At 38.7% G+C, this 22,674-nt stretch overlaps 1 protein-coding gene across 1 annotated transcript in view; it reads left to right on the top strand.

The window, feature by feature from the left end:
* The window catches only part of LOC413503 (TWiK family of potassium channels protein 18-like), a 237,794-nt gene that overhangs the window by 143,759 nt on the left and 71,361 nt on the right, over positions 1–22,674 (top strand). The window lies entirely within an intron of this gene.

The following is a 22,674-nucleotide window of genomic DNA, read 5'->3' on the forward strand; positions in this document are numbered from 1 at the left end:
CGACACGCTCCGCCAAGTGGAATAAATTTCAACCTTTTGATCGGTTCTTTTATTTTCTAACCGTTCTTTCTCTCTCTCGTTTCGAAAGCGATTACAACGAAAGCTGGGAGAAAGAGATGACGCACGCCTCCTCTTCTTATTTCGATCTCGAAAGGAGCGATTGTTTTCGGGTTCGAGATTGAAGAGAGGAAGAGAGGGGGGAGGGGAGAGAATTGGACGTCGCGCAACGATACTCGACACTCGACGGATGTGGAGGGGCGCGATAAGACGCGCGTGCGAGGCGTGGCGTGGCGTATCTTTCGCCCCTATTCGTATTCACGGCCGATACGTTTTTCTTTTTTCGTTTCTGTCCGCGTTGAATGGAGGGAAAACTCGGCCAGACATTTCGAGGCATTGTGGCCGCGAACCGAGGCGGCGCCACGCAACCTGAATACTACTCCGCCTCCCTCCACTCCCCCTCCCTCTCTTTCACGCCCATTCGAAAGCCCCGCACTCGAAACCTTGATACCTCGGGTATTTACATTCGGATCCGGGGAAAGCCTCCGAGTCGATCCGATAGACATTCATGACCGCGGCCGATCGAACGTGCCGTGCAACCATTCACGGGGATGTACTCGCCTCCACGCTCTATCGTCTTCCCGATCGCCCGATCGAGATAAATCCCTCTCCATTCCAACATTTTTTTTTACTCTCTCTCTCTCTCTCTCTCTCTCTCTCTCTCTCTCTCTCTCTCTCTCTCTCTCTCTCTCTCTCTCTCTCTCTCTCTCTCTCTCTCTCTCTCTCTCTCTCTCTCTGTGTGTGTGTGTGTGTGTGTGTGTGTGTGTGTGTGTGTGTGTGTGTGTGTGTGTGTGTGTGTGTGTGTGTGTGTGTGTGTGTGTGTGTGTGTGTGTGTGTGTGTGTGTGTGTGGTGTGTGTGTGTGTGTGTGTGTGTGTGTGTGTGTGTGTGTGTGTGTGTGTGTGTGTGTGTGTGTGTGTGTGTGTGTGTGTGTGTGTGTGTGTGTGTGTGTGTGTGTGTGTGTGTGTAATATGTGCCTTTCGATGTTCTACATTATTTTCTACGAAAAGATAAATTCGAACACACAAATATTCCAATTTTCGTGTGTGTGTGTGTGTGTGCGTGCATGCGTGCGTGCGTGTGTGTTTTTCGATGTTACATTATTTTCTACGAATAGATAAATTTGAACACGCAAATATTCCAATTTTCGCCCGCGCGCGCGTGCGCGCATGTGTGTGTGTGCCATCCGTCCCCTCTATCTATCTATCTATCTATCTATCTCTATCTTTCTCTATCTCGATCTCTATCTCTATCTCTCTCTATTTTTATCTCTATCTTTCTCATTCTCGACCTCTATCTCTCTCTCTATCTATCTTTATCTCTATCTTTCTCTCTATCTCTATCTATCTATCTATCTATCTCTATCTTTCTCTCTATCTCGATCTCTATTTCTATCTATCTATCTATATCTCTATCTCTCTATATTCATCTCTATCTCTATCTTTATCTATCTTTATCTCTCTCTATCTTCATCTCTATCTATCTATCTCTATCCATCTCTATCTCTCTCTATGATAGATATCTATCTATCTTTCCCTCTATCTCTCTCTCTATTTCTATTTCTCTTTCTCTATCTATCTATCTTTTATCTCTCTCCCTGTCTCTCTCGGTGAACCGCATCGGTGTTCGCAATCGGTTGTTAAAACGTTAACGTCCTCTGAAGAGAAAGGGAGATAGGGAGAGAGGTCCCAGAACTGGACTTTTATTTTTCAAGAATTAAACGCGGCGCGTTTTCGAACGACGCGAAATATTGCGTGAAACGCGATACATCCGATATATTCGTCGATATAGATAGGAATCCCCTAGGTATTTCTGGTAATTTTTCTGGTGGTTCGGTTCGAAGGCGCGGCTCGTAAAAAAAAAAAAAAATAGGGAGGGGAGGGGAGGGGAGAAAAAAGGAGGAAAGAGAAAGAAGAGGAAAAAAAAATGTTTCGCCGGAAACTGGATTCTCGCTGGACCCCCTCCTCTCCCCTTTCCATTCCCGCGCTCACTTTTTCACCAGGCTCGCGAAGAATGGCTTCCGCCACGATAAAAATTCTAACGCGTCTAACTCCGTCCGTCTTTGTTCCCCCACTCCCAGCCTGTTTCCCTTCTCCCCGCGTCTCCCCTCCCCTCGTGTCTCTCCTTAAATTCACGCCATCGTTTCGTTCTCATTTTTTAATTCGATTATATTATTCGAAGATAGATTTTCAATCTCCGCGTTTAATCATAGAAGAAAAGGTAGTTTCTTCTAAAAACTTGCGCGAAATCTCGGTTAGAATAGACTTTGAAGACCGGTTGAAAGTGCAATGGATGTTTAAGTAAATCTTTTTTCTCCTCGTCGTGGATATATCGAAACAAAATGAAAATAGAATTTGTTGCGGAGGCAGACCGAAATCTTCGAATCTTGAAATATATTATATCATTATTCGAAAATTATTTCGAAATGTTCTTCTCCATCAACTTTTTCGCTCTCGTGTTTATTTATGCGCTTTGTGAATCTTCGTCACCATTTCAATGCGGCAACTCGAACGATAATATTTCTTGGATGTTAATTATTTCGTGAATATAAAAATCATCAAATTTGTTTTTTAAATAAAATAATATATTTTTTAATATACACTTGAATATTCAATCATTCTTTATAAAGAAAAATATATATAAAAAGATACGTAAAAGTATATAAAAATATTAAAATACAATTTGTCCTTGAGAAATATACATTATTTATGGCAGTACAGAGTCAAATTTCATTTTAATGTATGCATTAAAAATTTTGACTTTATTTTATCATTATTAATCTGTATATATGTAATATCTAATGATATTTCAAAAAAAGAAAAAAAATTAAATGTAAAAAGTTTTATTATAATTTAATTATTTTCCATTATTTTTTATTCTTATTGTTCTTAATTTTGATGAATAATCTATTTATTAATAAAATAACATTAGATATTTAGTTAATAAAATTTTGTTTATATCAAAATATAAAAGTTTCACGCATTGACGTCTATGCGAAATTATAAATTATAAATTTTAGCCGTAAGAAATTGCACGCGATGGATTTAGAGTTGTTTTGTAATTATCGACCGAGCGAACAATATTTCGATATTATTTGTAACAGTATCTCTGTAAAAAGAGAACGGAACGCGGCATGAAACGAGATTATTACAAGATGTATCAAAAAACTCAAAAGAAGAAAAAGAAGATTGGAAAAGTTCGAACATATTCTCTTCTCTCTCTTCTCTCTTCTCTTCTCAAGAAAGTTTCAAAAAGTTTGCGCTTTCCGTTTCGTTAAACGAATTTCACAAACTCGTCGTAATTCCTTCTCTTGGCTCCTTTTCTCCTTCCAAAAAGTGAAAAAAAAAAAAAAAAAAAAAATCGAGTCTCGCGCCAATTCGAATAAATTAGACGCGCGAGAATGGATTCGAAAGATTATTCCGCGGCATTAATGCCGGGATTTAAGCGGCGACCACAGCGCTTCGAGGGTAACAACCGCAATAAAATGACCGACCGAGCAGGATACTCGGTTAATCTAGAAAATGCGAAAATGCGTTCTCGTCGTTAGATTCACTTTTTAAATTCGCGGTTTAGATATTCGCGAGCAAATTTTATGATCGAGTTGGTTTCGATTAGCTGAAAGGGAGGGCGAAAAGCGCGATCTTATCCGTAAGACGAGGCGAGGCACAAAACTTGGCGGATGAATTATGTTAATTACGCGAGTTTGTCCGAGCTAAATCACGCGTTTGCCGAGTTGCCGTGAATTCGTTAATTAAAGGGGAACCGCGAAACGTTATTGGATGGAACTGCGATTGTAAATCTCAAGTTGGACTCGAGTGAAACTTGCACGCGTGTTTAATAAGATAACCGTTTAGGAGCGTTCTCGAGAAAGATGTTTTTTCTATCCACTGCTGCGACATTGTCAGGCTCGAGAAGGTCAAACCTGGAATCGTTGTTTACAATTTTGCCATCTCTTGCTTTATCTTAATTTCTCTTTTTCCTCTCTCGAGTATGAAATACAAACAAAAGATATAATATAATATAATATAATTTCTTTGTTTTGTCTCGATATTTATTTACTTTTTCGATCTTAATTTCAATCCGACCGTGAAATCGATATATGAAATATCGTATATAAAAGATATAAATTCTTTGACAATAACAATAACAAAACAATGCTTTATTTTATCATCGACAGAATTCGAGTCGGAATACTTATCGAACAAATTCCATAGGTTTTAAATTTCTCAACGATGCACGCTCGATCTTGCGTTTTCCGCAAACTTTGCCCCAAGCCAGCCGCGTATCCCGCTGGATATGGCGCCGAGATATAAAACGGGAGCCATCCTTCCATAAATTTCGAAATCTTTGACGAAAGTTTCGAGCCAAGTTTCGAGCGGCGAAAATAAAAGGAATCGATGTGTAAGGAAGGATGTGTGCGGAAAAAAAAGAGGAATTCTCTCCCTCCCCCCCCCCCCTCTCATCATTCTTCGTTCGGGGAAAATATTCGAATGCGCTTGGCTTGTCACTTTCGCCCTTCGTAATATCACTGTGAGAGGAAGAGAGAGAGAGAGAGAGAGAGAGAGAGAGAGAGAGAGAGAGAGAGAGAGAGAGAGGAAGGACAACAGGGGAATAGATTTATGGGGAGCGATTTGTCCGAGGGGGGGAAAAGTTGTTCCACTTTTGGCACCGGCCACCTTCGCCCTCTAATGGACGCTTTTTGAAATAACGAGCAAACAAAAACGGGGCCTGCGTTTGCTTTTACGACCGCCATCTGTCGGCGCGGACCGAGGACGATTTTTATTGAAAATTTCACGCTTCGAGAAGGAGGCTGGCGTAGTTTTAATAAAAGTCGCCCAATTTTTCCTCCCGACTCGACCGATACGGTAATACGATCAATTTTCCCCAATCGCCTCCAAATATATTCTTCTCGAACGCGATATCCTTCGTCACTTAATTTTTTTCACTCGTCGCCTCGTGATTTTAAAAAGGCAGCGATTATATCGAGTTCCAGTATTGTTCTTAAACACGGTTTATTCTTCGGTTTAATCGATGCGTGACACATTTCATTTGCAAGAATTGAAGAAAAAGAATGCACGATTTTAAAAAAGCATCGATTATATCGAGTCCCAATATTGTCCTTAAACAAAAATATTATTCATCGGTTTAATCGATTCGTGACACGTAAGAGTTAAAAAAGAAGAACGAGTCTCAATATTGCTCTTAACCACTTCGGTACGAGCATCGACTATAGTCAACGGCCACAGATGGCCCCACATATAGCCGAGCGTCGACTATAGTCGACAGCCAGAAATTTTATCTTATCTCTGTTGCGGAGTGTTCGCTCGCATAATTTTAGTTTCGCTCAGTCCGTCGCCCAACGCGGTTCTCTGACGTTTTTACATGTGTAAAATAGAAGTTATTATATTTAGTTCTCTTTACATTTTAAAGAAATAAATAAAAGCTCTTTTTTAATTCATGTGGTAATATAATATAATATAATATACATATTTTCGAGATTTTTATTTTTTATTTTATATCGTAATTTTTATCATTCTTAGATCCGTAATGAATTCTGATACATCATCAAGTGAGGACAGTATCGTTTTTAGACGCGTAAATGTTAAGTCAAAAAGAAAGAGGATAATAATTCTGTCATCGGACTCAGAAGTAGAAGAATTGTAAAAAGAAAAATTACCAAACAGAATTCAAAGAAGAACAGATTCAAAAGCCTTCATGTATTGTAGATTATAGAAATTCAGTGGGCACAGTTGACAAAAGCGACGCTTTTGTAGTACGTTTCGTGGCCGATAGGCGCCGTACCGAAGTGGTTAAACGCGATATTCTTCGGCTCGAAAGATATTCCACTTGCGAGAGCTAAAATAAAAGAATACGCGATTTTAATCGAAGCAACGTGTAATATCGTTTCTATCGAGTCCCAATATTGTTCTTAAACGCGGTATTCTTCGATTCAATCGATTCGTGACATGTAAGAGTTAAAAAAGAAGAATGCATGAATCGTGACTTTAAAAAAGCAGCGTTTCTTTTATATCGAGTCCCAGTAGTGTTCTTAAACGCGGAGATATTCCACTTGCGCGAGTTAAAATAAAAGAATACGCGATTTTAATAGTCGAAGAAACAACGTATAACATTCTTTGACGCGAGTGTATCGAGTCCAATAATATTATTCATCGATTTAATCGATTCGTAGGAATTAAAAAAAAAAAAAAAGAATTTTAAAAAAGCAACGTTTGTTCGATACCGAGTCCCGATATTGTGTTCTTTGATTTTAATTTCTCTTAATCGTCGTCTCGCGAGATATTTCACTCGCGCTTTGCGAGAGAGTTGAAAAAGAAGAATTTAAAACATCGTTTCTTCGATAATACGACCATACATAAAATACATGAAAAATGGGAAACGAAGATGGGGACAAATAAAAGCGTGAGAAATGCCTAGTTAAACTCGTTTCGTTTCTCGAGATTAATTACCTCGAGATAACCGTGCCATGATTTATCGAGCGAAAATCGAGTAGAGACGTTCCAGACGTTTTCTCTTTTTTTTTTTCTTTTTTCTTATTTTCGACGATATAAAATTATAAATCTCCTATCCGACCGTTGAGGAGATCACACACACACACACACACACACACACACACACACACACACACACACACACACACACACACACACACACACACACACACACACACACACACACACACACACACACACACACACACACACACACACACAGAGAGAGAGAGAGAGAGAGAGAGAGAGAGAGAGAGAGAGAGAGAGAGAGAGAGAGAGAGAGAGAGAGAGAGAGAGAGAGAGAGATTGCCGCTAATTACTTAGAAGGATGTTCCGCTTATAAAATTCGAAATTCCTTATCCGAGAGTGACATCTGGCGATTACGTCCCCGACCGACGTAATACGCGAGTAAACGATGGGATGGGGGGGAGGGGGAGGTTAGGTTAACCAGGAAATTGCCTCTCTCGACCTGCAGACAGGTGCTTCCCCCCCAGTCAGTAATGTCTCCGATGATTTCTAATCGCGGCGGTGACATTTCCGATTAAGTTCGCAGACTGTCGGCTTCCGATATCGATTTTGCTCGGTCGATAATTTTACGGTCGGCTCGATCGATCGCGTTATTTTTTTTATTTTCGCCGGAAGGAAAATCCCGCCAAAACTTCCTCCCCTCCTTTGGTGCCAGCCTTTCTCGTCTCCTCGAATTCTTCAAAAAAGACAATTTTATTTACCATCGACGAAACGTGGCAAATTCGAAGACGAAAATTGTCCGAATTTACAAACTTTCCATCCGTTAGGCGAAACTAATTCATCTCCGTTATATTCTCGCGCAGTAGTTTCGTTCCACGGCGAAAAAGATGGAATTAGATGGTCGAGCAAACGGAAAAACGTCTTACGCGGGTCAATTATCGTTTCGTCGCAAAAATCGTAAAATCGAATCGAGTTGCGATGAAAATTAACGTTAACCGTTTTGTCTAATTCTTTTCCTCTTGTTTCTCGTCCAAAAACTCTCGTCGATCGAAAAAGACGTTTACGAATTAATAATTAACGAGAGTTCGAACGATCGGGAGAAAAATATCCGCTAAATACAATTTTCACAGAAACTTTCTCCATCCACCTTTAATCATCCTCTCTGTTCCGAGATCTAATTATAAGACGGATCTAAAAAATATACCCTCGCTCGCTGCTAACAGATCCCGGACAAATGCGGGATTCCCTTCTCTTTCCCTTCCCTTCCCAAAGTTCGAACGAACAAAAAATTTGCCTTACTGGGAAAGCTGGAAACTTTTAACCAAGTTTCTTCGCGTTAGCCAAAGAGAGAGAGAGAGAGAGAGAGAATGAAAAAACAGCTTCGAGTCGGCCACCGAGTCGGTAGCCCCTTTAATAAAAATATCGGGACAGCATTTAAACGAGGCGTACTCGATTAACGTGGCGGAGCTCTATTAGCAAGATACGTACGCGTATCGGGAGGTGTGGTTAATTAATCAACTCTGATCGAGCGTAATCGAGTGTACACATCGGTCCACACCGAGGAATTGACGAAGCTCGAGAGAGGTGTCGAGTTATTCTCCTAGAATAAGATTAGCGGGATACAAACACGGAGTTTTAAGTTTCCTTTTAACATCGATAGAGGCGTGGTTTACGCCGCGCGTCCTTGAACGAACCAATCACCGCTCGCCGCTCCTTCGCTCGACAAATCCTATGCGAATACGTACGCGTCGAGTTTTTCTACGGGAGAAGGATTTTTCTACGTCTCGCACATTTTTAATAAATTCGAAAACTATATATATCTTTAAGAATACGAATTGATGACTTTGAATCGATATTTTATATTATTAAAGAAATCATTATTTTAGTAACGGAAAATTTCTTAATGCAATCGGAATTTCAAGTCTTTAAAGGAAGTTCGACTGCGTTGTATCTTTATCGACGCGAAGACATCGATATTTTATAGTAAGGAAAAATTTCTTATTCGGAATTTCACATCTTTAAAGGAAATTCGATGTATCTTTAACGACACGAGAATCGATGATACATCGATATTTTATATTAAAGGAAAATTTTCTTAATGGAATTATATAGAATTGGTGTATCTTTATCGACATCGATATTTTATAGTAAGGGAAAATTTCTTAATGCAATCGGAATTCCAGGAGAAAGGAATTCCGCGTCTTTAAAGGGAATTCGATGTATCTTAAACGACACGAGGATCGATGATACATCGATATTTTATATTAAAGGGAAATTTCTTAATGCAATCACGCGGAAGAGAGGAATTCCACGTCTTTAAAGGAAATGTTGTATATTATCATCGATATTTTATTATAAAATTTCTTAATGGAATTCAGAAAGCAATTTCACTTTTAATTTTCTTTTTAAAAGAAATTCTACTTCGGTCGAGTTTAAATCTTTAAAGGAACGATAATTTTCTAATTTCTTAATGCAATTACTTGGAATTCGAAGATACGGCGTTTTAAGATCGAAGGAAACGGAAATTGCAGGAGGGGATCGTTCCTGGACAGAATCGTTCGAAAGTTTCTCCACTGTAATTCTAATATTATACCGCGTGTACGAAGATCAGCCGTATTAATAACTGCTATTATCGAGTTTCGGTCCGAGAGATAAGCCAAGGATAAGAGAGAAGATTGGACGGGGCTACTCTTCGGGCTAGACCAGATCGCCATACTTCGAGTAGTTTCGGTAAGTCACTCACAGCCACTGCCCTTTGTGAGCCTAAGTAGCCATAATTCAGGCTACAGGCTATATCACTTGGTAATATCCTTGGTAATAAATTAAATCAACGAAGATAATCCAGATGGACTCTCCGTTCTGGATATATAGCTAACGATCGATATCGTAATCAAGAGTTTAACGTTCTTGATGCAATCTCTCTCTCTCTCTCTCTCTCTCTCTCTCTCTCTCTCTCTCTATCTATCTATCTATCTCTCTCGTCTTTGCCTCCTTCGACAAAGACGATTTAATTCAACTCGAGGTAAACGTTATTTTTTTCCTCCCTCCTTTCTCTTTCCATTTAACGGTATAATTACTGTTTCTCTCTCTCGATGTTCAATTATCCATCCTTTTCTCTCCTTCGAAAAATTTAAATTTTCTAACATCGAAATTCTTTTACGAATAATACAAGAATACGCTCGAGAGAAGGAATTGGAAGTCGAAACTCGTTATTTTTCGCGAGAAATTATTACACGCGTGCTTGCCTCTAATCCCGTAGTAAACGCGATGCCTATCTCGTGTACGCACACGTTTAAAATGATATTAGCTGTTCAACAAGGGGAGAGATACGCGAACCGTATCACACAAGGGGCGAATATCTGCGTCCTCTACATATATACTCCCCTAACAATGCGTACATAATAGATACGCGGTCGTCTACGAAAGCATAAATCTTACGCGTGTATATTTGCCGAGACAATATCGTCGCTATAGACGGAATAGATGGACAGATAGATAGACGGACGGATGGATGGATGGATGGATGGATAGATCCCTTTTACCTCGCTATGAATTATCTCCCGTCGCATCAATTTATTTCACTTACCACTATACGCGAATTTTTACGGGAAAGAAAAAAAGAATAAAATGATACTTTATTCAAATCCATTTAATTTCCCCTCCCCCTTTGAAAATTTCTTGAAAATATAAGGGAGGAGGTGAAAGTAATAAAATCGTGGAAAGAAATACAACGCGAATGACTTTGTGTTTATATTCGAGTATATATATATTTCAAAGTTTTGTACAAGTATATATAAACCGTTTAAAAACATTCTCCTTCTCTCTTCTTTTCTTCTATATAGGAATATCGTATCCTTGAGATGACCGTTTTCTTTGTTTACATCGTAAAAGAAAAAAAACTCGACGTTTCGCGAGCGTAACTTGACACCGCAACACGTGCAAACGCTTTATGGATTTCCCCCTCTCTCGCTCGAAGTCGAATGTAAGAGTTCGAGGCTCGCCGAGAACGGGAATAAAATGATTAACCATTCTTCGTTAAAAAACGTTCTCCGCTCGATCGAAATTTCAATCGAACTCTTGGCTCGACATCGAGAGGGAGAGAGAGAGAAAGAAAGAAAATACACTTGCGACGCTTTATGAATTTCCCCCTCTCTCGCTCGAAGTCGAATGTAAGAGTTCGAGGCTCGCAGAGAACAGGAATAAAATGATTAACCATTCTCCGCTCGATCGAAATTTCAATCGAACTCTTGGCTCGACATCGAGAGAGAGAGAAAGAAAGAAAATACACGCGAGCATAAATTGTTGACGTTCCGGTGACCTAGAAGAACGTCGAATACACACGTATCTTTTTCCACGAGTGAATAACGTGTACGTCTCTCGGCCGTATAATCAAGCCTGGGGAGAGGGGATATTGAAAAGACGTTGGTTGGATCGATGGTGACGCACCGATACGTTGTTTTTTTTCTTTCTTCTTTTTCTTTTTTTCTTTTTTTTTGTAACAGAATAAGGGTACAACAACTGAGGTTATCGCGAAAGAAATTATTCTCAAGGGAGACAAAGAAATGGGCGGAAATGAGGGGAGGGAGATATCGGAGAAAAGGAGCGAGAAACGCTGTCAAAAATAAAGAGCTCACCGGTTATTGTCCCGTTATTCCTCCTCTCCCGTTTTCGATGTACTCTCGACCGTGGTAGAGGACCGCGGCGAACCGCGAGATTTTAACGATGATATTGCAGCGGTTGTTGCTGCTCTTTTTTCTTCTGGTTTGCCAAGCCAGGTGTCCACCACCGCGATTCCGTTATTCGTTCTATTTAACGCGATAATGCGACAACGTTTTTTTCTCTATCTCCGAATAAAATATTATTATACGAATTATCACGCGCGATGAGATAATTCGTTCCGCAAAAAAGAGAGAGAGAGAGAAACAGAAAGAAAGAAAAAAGGATAGAATCATACTCTCGAAACGTTTGTCGAGAATTTCCCGCGTGATATATCGGAAAAATAAGTCGATGAAAAAGCCTTTGTGGAACAATTTCTCTACTAGAGATTCTTAAAATACGTTCTTTCGATCTAAATTAAAGCGTTTAAGGCACGTTTCTCTAAAAAAATTTTTGTCGCGAAATCTTTTTTCATTTCATTTTCGATAGAGAAAGATTTTTCCCTCGTATTGGCTTCCCTCCCCGGTAAGTAAACCGGAAGTCGATCTTTCGTGTCTGTACGAAGTTAGGCCAACAACTCCGGCCGGCGGGGTATCCGGATACCGGAGATAACTACCGTACTACTATCTCACGAGCACCTCCAATAAAAACTTTCCATCGAAGCCTCTCTTCATCTACCGTGTATAGATCTCGTTTTCCATCCGCGTAAAAAGCGCGTCCCTTCGATGCGCGCCGCCAACTTTTTAATTCGTCCCCGTACGAGAAACTACCTTCTCCTCCCCACACTCCCCGCTTCCTCGCGCTTCTCTTTCGCTCGCTCTTTCCCTCCACACTCTCCGCTTCCTCGCGTCTTCTCCTCTGTCACGTTCGCTCGCTCCTCCCCTCCACACTCCCTGCTTCTTCGTGTCTTCTCTTTCGCTTTCGCACATTCGCTCGCTCCTCCCCTCCACACTCCCTGCTTCCTCGCGCTTCTCTTTCGCTTTCGCACGCTCGCTCGCTCGCTCCTCCCCTCCACACTCCCCGCTTCCTCGCGTCTTCTCTTCGCTTTCGCACGTTCGCTCGCTCCTCTCCTCCACACTCCCCGCTTCCTCGCGTCTTCTCTTTCGCTTTCGCACGTTCGCTCGCTCGCTCGCACGCTCGCTTCTCGATTATCGGGCAGACACTTCGGCCGCATTTCGCGCTCCCTTTTCTTCCTCGAATTCGAAATAATTACTTTTTTTAAGCAAGGTAAATTGAAAAAAAATTTTTTTTTTTTTTGAACGATCGATTAGAATCTCGAGAACGTTGTATTAATAATTATGGTAAGTGCAACTCTTTCGTTGATATCGTACGCTCTTAATTAATTTCGAGCGCTATCATTTTTCTCGGAATTCTCTTTCAGAAGAGGCGCTTAATAAGAGAGGGTTTAACTTGAATTCGAGTATTAAACGAGAATTTCTCTTTTTAACGTAATGTAAAAAAGAAGAAAAAAGAAAGTTCTCGCTTTTTACAAATCTTCTAATCTCTATGAGAATAGGTAAGATGGATCTCGATCGAATATATATCATGTCTTTTTTTATACGGTTTTAATTTAATTACCGCCAATAATCTTTCTGAAGTAAATTTTTTATCCAAATTAATTTCAATCCCATTTTTATTTTCCACGTTATTTCCTCGTACGTTCGTAATTATTGAAATAAAACTCGATTTTTTTTTCCCTTCTTTCTCTTTTAATCTCACGACGAGTTTCTCTATCCGTCATTTCCTTTCGCCGTTTTATTAAAACCAAGATTAGCCCCCATCAGCCCCCAACATCCATTGCTGGAAATGCATTAAGACTTTCAATTAAGAAGTTTTAATGACCAATTAAATATGACAATGCTAACGTCGTTTCAGACAGATTTCATTATCCATAAGATTTATCCGTATAATATTATCGTTGAAATAAAATCTCTCTTAACATACTCGATTTTTTTTCCCCTCACTTTTTTTTATTACATTAAGGTTAAATTTCCAATCTAATCCAATAGATCCGTTTTAAGTAACTAACCAACGTTAATTATAATTTTCACCTCTCTATACTTACTTTAATCGATATTCCAATCTTTAAATATTACCCTTTTTTAAATTATTCGAAAAGAAAAAAAAGAAACGTTCTTTCGTTATTTGAAATTTGAACTTTTCACATTAAGCAATAATATCTGCTTTATACACGGAAAAGAATCGGTTCATTGTTCATCAAACCGAAAGTAAAACGATATTTTAATGATTATTGGCGCAAAAATATAATGTATACCACTCTAATAAATAGAGGAATAAAATCGTTGATTTTAATTAATCGAAAAAGAGTATTTTCTTGTATATTGTATATTTTTTTTCTATCGAAAGAAATTACTTTATTTACTTATTCATATATTCGATAGGCGCAATTTTACCTTTTTTTCTTTCGTTTCTTTCTATTAAAAAAAAAAAAAATTTTTTACGAGCATAAAATATTAATACAAGCGAGCAATGGTTAAAAGAAAATCCTTAAACTTTATTTCCCTTCCCGCTTCGCGTTCCCGTGCAATTAGTCCAGCTTTTGGGAAATGCTGTTTTCATTTGGAGAATCATCTTCATAAGCTCAACTCCATTTACGGATGGAGCTCTTCAACAACACCTAATAATCCTGTAATCTAAGGTAATCCTCTGGAACTGGGTGGATGCTACAGTTTCCTCTTTTACCCACCGCGTTTCGCAGCCTCGTTAATTCCTTGTTTCATATTCAATCGGTTCAAGCGCGCGACGTTATTTTTACAAAATTGTCCCCCTCCTTTTCCTGCTCGGCCAATAACATTCCACGCGATTTTCTCGCGTTCGCCTGTTCGAAGAATTTAAATTTGAAACGATTTCACGCGTAAAATTTTGATCTTTTGTGTAAAGAAAAGAAAATTTTTCTTATTTGAGAACGAACCTTACAATCTCACCTATTATTCTTATTTCTCGTCTTTTTTTATTATTCTTTTTTATTTTTCGTTATTCAACAACGAGATCAATCAAACTCATCTTAACTAATCCCAAAACTTTGAAAATAATATTTCTATTCTACAATTATCGAACCAACGTCGTAGTTCGATAATTTGAATTAAAAAAAAAAATCTAACCATTCGATATCATTTATAAAATTATGCGTAAAAAGCTTCTTCGAATCTATTCGTGAAGCGATATTTTAAAAGAATCGAGCATAAATAAATATCTGCTGTCCGAGAGTCAAAGGGTTGAAAGAGATATTCATCGCTCGATTCGAGGGAAGAAACGAAATTTCGAGTTGATTAAGCTATTTCGATTAAACTTAACGAGCGGGAAATTGGAAGAAATTCAACAATGTCGGGAGAGAGAGAGAGAGAGAGAGAGAGAGAGAGAGAGAGAGAGAGAGAGAGAGAGAGAGAGAGAGAGAGAGAAGATAACCACACACACACACACACACACACACACACACACACACACAACACACACACACACACACACACACACACACCACACACACACACACACACACACACACACACACACACACACACACACACACACACACACACACACACACACACCACACACACACACACACACACACACACACACACACCACACACACACACACACACACACACACACACACACACACAACACACACACACACACACACACACACACACACACACACACAACACACACACAGAGAGAGAGAGAGAGAGAGAGAGAGAGAGAGAGAGAGAGAGAGAGAGAGAGAGAGAGAGAGAGAGAGAGAGAGAGAGAGAGAGAGAGAGAGAGAAGAGAGAGAGAGAGAGAGAGAGAGAGAGAGAGAGAGAGAGAGAGAGAGAGAGAGAGAGAGAGAGAGAGAGAGTTGATGTTAATCGATTAAAGTTTAAGGATACGCTACGAGCTGATGCAACTGTGTGTACTACACGTTGGAAAGGCTTAATAAGTAGCGATTAATTCTCCTGTCCTCGGCCCGTTTTCCTTATTGCCCTCCGCGACAAGGGAAATAGATAAAGATCGAGAGAGGGATTAAAGAAACAAATGGAGAGCGAAGAAGACGGAGGACGGATGTAGTGGATAATCGGGTAAAGTGGATAAGGGAAGAGGAAAAGGGAAAAAGAAGAAGGGAGGGGGGATAACGCCTCGTAATTAAAATAAAGAGTTTTAAATGATTAAAAGGATACTAGTCGAGGCTTGAAGATTTTAATGCACTTTATCGTTTCAAGTAAGTAAGTTTCGAACTTTATATCAGATTTTTTTTCCCCCCCTTGTCGATTGTTTTACAGTATATGTATATACTTTTTTTCTCCCCCCCTTATTTCGTTTTTAAGTATTTTTCCAATTTACGTTTAATTCACGTCGTTATTGCAAACTCGTTCATTAAACGTCTTTCTCCTCGATCGAATTATCGGATTATTCGTCGCGTTCGATGTCGAAATCTAATTTATTCGTTTCGACCAACCTTTCCCCGAACAACTCTTGATAAATTTTCCAATCCAATCTCTGATAATAATCCAGATCAATTATAACATATTTAACATATTTAACAGAGATGTAAACGCATACGAGTACAGTAAGATGTTTCGAGACGAGGCACCGTTGAAAAGAGAAGTAATCGTCTCGAGTCCGCGTCTCTTTCGCATCTTATTCGTTCGCTTAACACGTTTACGGATGGATTTTCATCAAAGGAACACGCGCACGCGCATGCGCGCGCACACGCCGTTGTACAGGATACAAAGGATCCCGGGTGCATCGTTTGACCAATTAGAGTGAAACGGAAACAGAACTTGCGCCGCCGGTAATATAATTCCCTACCGCTTGGCGTTTGAGTTCCTTTAGTAAGCCGGCGAGTAATTATCGCGCTAGAAACCTGTTAGGTTTTCGTAGCGTTGCCGTGCCAGTCCGGCAGACTCCCGTAACTTTCTCCCGTCTCTAAATTCCCATCGAATTTAATTAATAATCGAGGGCAGGGGAATAAATGGAAAATCGATTTCCGCCCACCACCTGGTAATCGCCCATCCTAATGAAACGTTGAACACAATAGAACGTAATTAACGTTTGATCGACGTTACTTTCGTGCCGTGGATGGATGGTCGACGGAGTGGGGGAAAGAGTATCGCGAAGGATGGCGCGCGTATCGTAAATTTTCGCATATATTTCACGCGTAAATGAAAAGGTATCGAACGTGTTTTATATTTTCCCGAGTATATCCCCGTAAATACGGCGGCGCTGATATCAATTAGGGAAAATTAATAATTGGATGGGACGGCTTTTGCTTTTCGGCTCGTAGTTTCTCGCTGGAAACTTCGTATTTGTTGCCAAATTCTGTTCACCGTGTAACGCAAGTCTTGTTTTGACCGAGAAAATTAATTTACATGGATCGGTCGTCGAAATTATTTTTCCAAATTAACGTAAAACGCATAATTCTTTTTTTTTTTTTAGGAAAATTAAAAATTTAAAATCAACGAAACATTGGATGTAATAAAAGTAAAATTGGATATAGACGGAGATAGAATAGAAAATTAGAATAAAATTCAATGGGGATATCAACTCCTTCTTCCCCATTGGAAATTCGCATTTGAAATGCATCCAATGATCTAATAGACAGGCTGATGGTCCCAAAACGTACCTAAGGCTCGGTTTAATCTCTTTCTTCTTCTTCTTGATATCTTCTCTCTCTCTCTTTCTTCGTATCTCTTTACCGTGCTATCGCTCGTATCCTTTGCTCCCGTTTCCAAAACGTTGAACACTCTCCAATTCGTGGATCCGCTTAAACCTATCAAGTTGTGTAACCGTCGTCGTGGAATTTTCTTTTCCTTCTCCTTTTTACACAGGTGGTACTTTCTTTTCCCACACCGTAGTTTCGAAGCTACGTTGCGTGAGTTGACAGGGCGGGATAGCGATTCGAAAGAGGATTAAATAACGAAATCCGAGCGGATTTACGACCAACTCTGTACGCGGTCATTCGAAAATCACGCGGACGCTCGCCTTTCTTCCCTTCGCTCCTTCTCGACGCATCGCCCGCCATTTTCTTTGTCTGCGTCCCGCTTTAATACGTTTCAATCGCCTCTCTCTCTCTCTCTCTCTCTCTCTTTCTCTGCGGCGTCTCGTGTTTTGATATTTCGAAAAAAAAATTGATAAATACGAAACGTATATAAATTTTATTTATATAAAAGTCAATTAACTTAGTGAAAAATTGAAAAAAAAATAAGACACGTCGCATTTCGATATTTTCTTGATATTCCATGGATCATTCATCCGTTTCTTTGTGTGTACACGTACATAAATGGGACAGTGGGTGTAATTGAAATGGCTTTTTTGGATACGCGCCAATCCCAGAAATCTGTAAATTCTTTTCACCGGTGAATGCGAATTCGGTGTACACAGATGAACACAGATCCAATGTGCAGAATGCTTTCGAAAAAAAAAAATAAATAAATAAATAAAACGAACGAGGTAACGCATTAAGTAAACAATATTGGTCGAGATCCAAAGTTATAACTATTTCGATAATCCAAAGTTGTAACTTTGTTGTAAATTTTTTCTTTCTTTCGATATTTCTTTTCTTTCACTTTGCTGATCGATCGATCGATCGATCGATCGAGAATCGTGCATGCGTATTGGAAATAATGAAAAGGAAAAAAAGCGCTTTTGATAAAATTGATAAACTGGCGCCCTTTTTCTTATTTATACGTATTTTTTTTTTCTTTCGATATTTTTTTTTTCCACTTTGCAGTTCGATCGATCGAGAATCGTGCGTGCGTATTGGAAATAATGAAAGGGAAATTGAGAGAAAAGTGCTTCTGATAAAATTGATAAACTGGCGCCCTTTTTCTTATTTATACGTATTTTTTTTTTTCGATATTTCTTTTCTTCCACTTTGCTGATCGATCGATCGATCGAGAATCGTGCGTATTGGAAATAATGAAAGGGAAATTGAGAGAAGAGCGCTTCTGATAAAATTGATAAACTGGCGCCCTTTTTCTTATTTATACGTATTTTTTCTTTCTTTCGATATTTCTTTTCTTCCACTTTGCTGATCGATCGATCGATCGAGAATCGTGCGTGCGTATTGGAAATAATGAAAGGAAATTGAGAGAAAAGTACTTCTGATAAAATTGATAAACTGGCGCCCTTTTTCTTATTTATACGTACTACGCCACTGTACCCACGCACGAATAACTCGAGTTTTCGGGATAACGAGGTTGAAAGGCGCAGCAACCGCGGTAATAAGATCCCTGGAAGTAGCGTTGTATATCAAGAAAGATGCCTTCGTTATTCCACCGTTATGGGTTTTGTTCTTCTAACGAGGGAAGAGTAATCTGTCCATCGTTCTTCTCTTCCCCCTCTCCTTTCCTCCCACGGTTCTCAAATTCTCCTTAGCCTCCCATTTTTTATCGAATTGGAAAGGAAGAAACTCTCTCATCAACCGTAATGACGATTATATCCATTGAAGCTTGTAATCGATAAATCGATACAGAAGGAGGACGAGACCAATTAACTCTCCGTGTGTGATTTAGCCGAGCGTAGTTGAAATTATTATATTCCCATTTATTTTGCTGGAGAACGTTGAAATTGCAAAATTATCCTCTCCTTTACAGAAGACGAAAAGAAAAAATTTCTAATCGTTCGAGCGAAGGAATTATATCGAATTATATAAGGAATGAAATCTTGTTTCGAGTTTTATTATATATATATATATATATATATATATATATATATATATATAGAGAGAGAGAGAGAGAGAGAGAGAGAGAGGAGAAGAATAGGGGGAAAAACATGGTTAGATACCTAAGTTTCTATTAATTACCTTTGTTCCTTGGAAAGTTGTCGAATCGCTTCTTAAATTATCCGTCGAGTTCCTCGTTTGAAGTACGAAAATGCGTTGTTGCCAAGTTTCAGGGACGCGACACGTGCGCCACCTTTCGCCGAGCGATCCCGCAACCGTGGACGTAATATACATTGCTGCGTCTTGTCTTGTGTTGCATACTCGAGTATTCGAATCGTTTTACGAGGAGCGATCGCGATTACAATACACGTTCAACTTTGATCGGCATATCCTTGTTATATTTGTGTTCGTAGGCTTGATATGTAATAAATAATATTTTTCTTTCCAAGTAACTTGAATCAATTTACAATAATTTTAAAGTTATAATTATTGGATTGAATTGACTTCAATCCATTTTGTGAATAAAAGAATCCTTCGTTGTATTTCGCTCGACATATAAGATAAATTTTTTTTTCCAATTTTTTTTTACTCATCTCGATGATTTTGTAAACGTATTCACAAAGTTTTAAAATTATAATTATTAAAATTAAATAATTAATAAAATTAAATAATTAATAAAATTAAATAATTAATAAAATTAAAATTATAATTAAAATTATAACTATTGAATTGAATTGATTCGTCACTTTAAGTTTCACGAATAAAAGAATTCTGTTGTATTTCATAGGTTTATATAAATAAGTGACTTCAATCCATTTTGTGAATAAAAGAATCCTTCGTTGTATTTCGCTCGACATATAAGATAAATTTTTTTTTCCAATTTTTTTTTACTCATCTCGATGATTTTGTAAATCTATTCACAAAGTTTTAAAATTATAACTATTGAATTAAATTGATTCGTTACTTTAAGTTTCATGAATAAAAGAATTCTGTTGTATTTCATAGGCTTATATAAACGATAAATAAATGAATTTTATTTTTCCCAAAAGTGAATTCCATTCATCGTTTCGTGAAGGAAATCGTGTTGAGTTGTTCGAAAGAAACTGAAGCGAAAGAAATCATTAAAGATCGGAAAAGTTCATGAGAGAGATGGAAGAGAAAAGAGGTAGCGTTAGTATACCGTGGCACGATTACTTTCTACGGCGAATAAAGAAAATTACACAACGACAGTTCTTGCCAAGGTATTTTCCGTAATACCGAACCTTGTACAATCAACTCGTAGCTCGTATATCCTCTTAAAAACATTTATCCCCTTCATCCCTCTATCCTCTTCCTCTCTCGCTAATCTTTCAATTGCACAAAGTTTTTCAGAAGAAAAATGTATAAAAAAAAATGTACAGAAATAAACGATTTTATCCAACGCAAGATCTGTGAAAATTCGTGACAATCAATTTTATAATCGATCCAATAATATCAGAATATCGGAATATGGAAGTTATCGAATATGGAACAATTTAGAACAGAGAGGAGAGAGAGAAAGACAGAGAGAGAGAGAGAGAGAGAGAGAGAGAGAGAGAGAGAGAGACAGAGAGACAGAGAAATTCTCCAGATGTTGATTTATCCCCTTTTCGCGAGTTTCCCTTTTCGTACTTTTCTCGTTGAAACTTATGCCTGCGGGAAATCGAATTTGTCGTTCATGGCCACGTGTACTTTGAACCCGAAGGAAAGATTAAGAGTCGGAAGAGTAAAGGATCTCGTGTTCTCGAGTAAAGGAAAAAGATGGAAAAAGTTTACCTTGGGTTGGTCGCGTAGCCGTGTAACGCGTTTAAGGAAACCGTCTCTGCGAGAAACGAACCTGGTCAGGTCGCTTTTATGACGGTTATTCGTCGAAACTTTCCTCCTCTTCCGTCGAAAAAGAAAAAAAACTACGCTTCTTTAATTGCTTCGTGAATATTTTATCGATTAATCAGTGTCCGATCAATCGATAATTATTCAAAATATCGGTAAAGGAAAAAGACAAACTGGCCGGTAAACTTTATTCGGAGAAGATTTTTTCTCGGTCGGTGCGCGAGGATTAATAACGTTGTCGTGCAAAAGCGCCACCTTCTTGTCCAATAAACTACCAACGTTGCTTCTCTCCATTTGTGTGTGTATGTACGTGTTATCTTTATTGCGCCTGTTCACATGGCAACGTCTCGCTCGAGGATAATTCTTCCCTTGCTTCGAAAACAATTCTCCATCGCGATTCTTATAATTAGTTAGATTAATATATAATATTAGTATATAATATTTTTCTCGTCTCTATCTCGCGAATTTTTTATCTTATCTAAATTATCTATCCGTAACGTGACTCGCGTATTAAAAATAAACACCAGAGACGAGAGAAAAGTTTCCATCGAAATCTGTCATCGAGATAGAAGTGGTTGAAGACGGTTGCGTTATGAATAGACTCGATGACTCGCGTTCTTTCTTTGGAAACAAGTGCGTGCTTCGTTGTTCGCTCGTCTGTCACTCTGTCTGCTGGAGTAGATAGACGGAAACGAGAGACGGAAGATAGCTCTTCTGTTTGCGTGTATCTCATGATACGTAATAAAAAAAGCTTTTCGAAGAGGAAAGTGCTCTTTCCGATCGAGCTCAAGTCGTCGAGTCTTCCGAGTTATAACGTTTCTTCTTCAAAGTTTTTTTTCTAATATTATTATAGATAATTTATTTATTTCCCGAGAAAAATATTTTTCTCGATCGACGACGGTTCCCTTTGAATCGTAACGAATGAATCTCCAAGAAGAACGATTAATTATTATTCGTCGTTAAAGTGTCTGTAATATCGTTGGAGGAATATTCCTAGAAGGATGTTAAATCTGTTATCAAAGTGACGAGCCTCTTTCGGTTAAATTTTGCAAAATAGTTGGGGGAAAGTTCTTCTAACTCCGTTTCGGCTGGGAGAATCTTGGAATCGGCACGGCCAACGGTGTCGTCGTTAACCCCCGAGGCAAAATGAAATTTTACAAGGCTAATCGATTCCCTTTGAAAAATTCAAACTCGAGTTCGAATCTCTTTCGCGTCTCGCGACGAAATCAACATTTCGAATTCAGCTTCTGAATCGAATACTATCTGGAACGTAATTATTATTATTATTATTATTGTTATTATTATTATTATTATTATTATTATTATTATTAGATAACAACGAAATTTCGAGCGTGATTTAGCATTTAAAGTTTCGCTGCGACGTTATATAATGCATTAACGTCGCTATTAATGCCCATCATTAATGTTAACTAATACGCTTAACGACATTACCGAATTATCGTCCCTATTGTTATTTCACGAGTTGGCACTTTATAATTACTTACAGTCTCCGAAACTTTAAACTACCGTTTAATCCAATTTACACGTGTAATTTATTCGATAAACTTTTCATTGGAAAATAATCGAATGATAATTATTTCTCCGTGTAACGAGAGATCCTTCGCGCAGAGAAACTTTAAACCCCTTTATTTGTCTGAATTTAATTTTGGACAACGATTCCATCCTCCATACATGATTATGAATTATTTCGTTGCGTTGTTTTTCTTTTCTCCCTCTTTTTTTTTTTTTCATTTTAAAAGTTGGCCGACGCTGGCCGAGTTAAAAGATAACTGCTCTCATTTATGAAAAAAGTTTAAAGTAGTTTTTTGCGGTCGGGCAAAGTCACATTCGCACGTTCGCCTCCTTTTCTCGTGAGAGGAGGGGAGAGAGGAGAGGAGTGGGGAGGGACTCGTGACCGCGTCCTGCCGTAACGCGTTCGCGTTACGTAAATTATATCCGAAATATCTCCCTTC

The sequence above is a fragment of the Apis mellifera genome, linkage group LG3 (assembly GCF_003254395.2).
Source record: "Apis mellifera strain DH4 linkage group LG3, Amel_HAv3.1, whole genome shotgun sequence".
Taxonomy (NCBI): domain Eukaryota; kingdom Metazoa; phylum Arthropoda; class Insecta; order Hymenoptera; family Apidae; genus Apis; species Apis mellifera.